Below are 2,310 nucleotides of genomic sequence, written 5' to 3'. Positions count from 1 at the left end.
GGTGACAGCTGAATACGAGTGCTTACAGAAACAAAGACAAGCTTCACTTTGGTATGCCTCCATGGCCTTTCAATGGTTTTGCCAACATGAGTTTGAGATGACCTTATGAACATTCCCTTACATACAAAGATGCCTTGTGCAATATAGACACATTGAAGCATTTCTACCCACTCTTCCTATGCAGCATCCAACATAAGAAGTGAAAGTTGGTGGGAGTAAATTAGAGCACCTCCGAAGTTACCCTAGCTTATGGTAGAGACCAGCTTACTTCATGGAAACTTCACTTTTGCTGTAAGGTCTGCTTTCCATCCTAGTCCACTTCTACTGAACACAGCCAGGTCAGATAATCAAGCACTGTATTTCTATACAAGAACATGATATATATGATATTTAAACTTATTATTATACCCATATTCCAGGTATTTAAATCTATCTTCCTTAGCTTTTTACACAATTCTTTCAGTTTTTTGCTCATTTCATTGGCATCATCTGTCATCAGTCGAAACAGATGCTTGAAAATTTCACATTTGTTTCCTTAAATCAACTTCTCCAACCAATTTGGAACAATGCCAGTAAGCATGGTGCGCATTCAAATTTGCTAATATTTCCAATCATCACGTCCCCTTGATTTGTTGTATATTCATTTAGACAGATTTGTTCAATTAAACTGTACAATGTCCCAGTGGATACAGCTAGAGCGAATTTCAGCTGGTACAATGTCACAACCACAGTTGGATCTGTCATGGTGAGCTTGTTTGTATGGAAAGGCAGTGTGGCTGGGGTGCAGTATGCTCAATGCCCAGTTTTTTCAAGACCTGTGCATGCTAGTAAAAATAAGAATAGCCCCCGGGTTACTCAGCCAGGCCAGCTTTCTGATGGGTATAGATCCACCTAGAAATCAGTACAGCTTCCTGCTGGCCTCTAATCCTATACGATGGTAAACAGATTCTTGTCAAAGCAGAAAAAACAGGATCTATGTGTTTTTGACTGTCGTGGAGCATATATAAAAATGAAATGTATTTTTTTTTCTTTCATTCAAAATAAACTTCACTTTTGTATACAGGAAGCTGAACAAAGAATGAATAACCTAGAACAACTTTGCATCTGAAATGGAAGAGGTAGGCAATTGTCGTCATATAGCATCTTTTGTAGTAGAGTGGGAACAGAGATTTCATTAAAAGCAATTTTGGAGTTTGAACATTCAGCATTCAGAGCAATTTTAAAATACTAGAGTCATACTTATATTCTATGTTTCTGCAGTTTACAAAAGTTTTAAACAGCTTTTGGATGCTTTATGTAATGAGATATTTTTTTTTCCTTTTGATGCCTGCTTTTGTACCTAATCTTTATAGGAGGTTTTTTTTTTTTTTAACATCTGAACTATATTATGTATAGAAGCATACTTTTATTTATCATCATTACTATTTTTACTATTCTGTTTGCTCCTGGGAGCAAGTTCAAGACCCCTGGAATCAGATATGTATTCTGTCTTGGACAGTTTCCCAAAGGTGCTTTTCAGCTTTTCAGTACCCAACTTGAGATCCCTTAAAGGATCAGAAATTGGGTTTTCAGTACCTAGTGAAATTCAGGCCCTTTTAAGATCCTGGTCAACTAAAGTTATTAGGTTTGTTGCTAAAATGTTAGATAGAACTTCCCAACATTAATACTACAGCATGCATCTCCTCCATTAACCACAAGTATGAACAAACAAAACATTTATTACCATAGCATTCATTTTTCATAGTTCTTTTCTTAAACATTTCCAATAAGGATTCAGCTTTACACAAAAACCACTAGCAACCCCATGAGGCTGCTTCTTTTCCTTGAAGTTGGCTTCATAAAGTGAGTACAAAATAGTGTTGCAGAGGTACACATTTTACCCTGAAAATCTCTGGAAAATCTCTCATAATCACCATGTTTTCTGGGTTTTATTTATGATCATGATTTCATCTGTGAAGAAGAAGAATTAAAAATATCATTCCTTAGGAAGAGAATGATCTTAAATCATTAAATGATTTTAATTTTTTTCAAATGGCTATATTCCAGGAAGGGTCACATGCCATTTTAAAATATTGTGTTCTAATATATTCCTTTTCTAGGAGCACTCAGTGATCTCAAAAAGATACCACTGTGCTCGGATCTTTAAAACTCATGCACACATGCATCTATGTTCGAGACAGTTATCAGGAGTAGAGTAGACAGAGAAATGGGAGTAGAGAAAAGTGCAATGGACCAGGGAAAATACACAAGCAAAAACATTTGCCCAAATTCATTGTCACACTGGTCTTGAAGCTGGTGGAACAAATTTTC

The 2,310-nt window shown here is 36.1% G+C and overlaps 1 long non-coding RNA gene across 1 annotated transcript in view; it reads left to right on the top strand.

The window, feature by feature from the left end:
• Positions 1-217: 217 nt before the first annotated feature.
• Positions 218-2,310, top strand: part of LOC112547980 — a 15,811-nt gene continuing 13,718 nt past the window's right edge. Inside the window, exons 1-2 of the long non-coding RNA XR_003091783.1 lie at positions 218-338; positions 1,064-1,118. This is a non-coding gene — a long non-coding RNA (uncharacterized LOC112547980). The remainder of the gene's footprint in view (positions 339-1,063; positions 1,119-2,310) is intronic.

Source organism: Alligator sinensis, unplaced genomic scaffold (assembly GCF_000455745.1).
Source record: "Alligator sinensis unplaced genomic scaffold, ASM45574v1 scaffold671_1, whole genome shotgun sequence".
NCBI lineage: Eukaryota > Metazoa > Chordata > Crocodylia > Alligatoridae > Alligator > Alligator sinensis.
The sequence above is the reverse complement of the archived record's forward strand: the minus strand, read 5'-3'. Positions and strand labels throughout refer to the sequence as shown.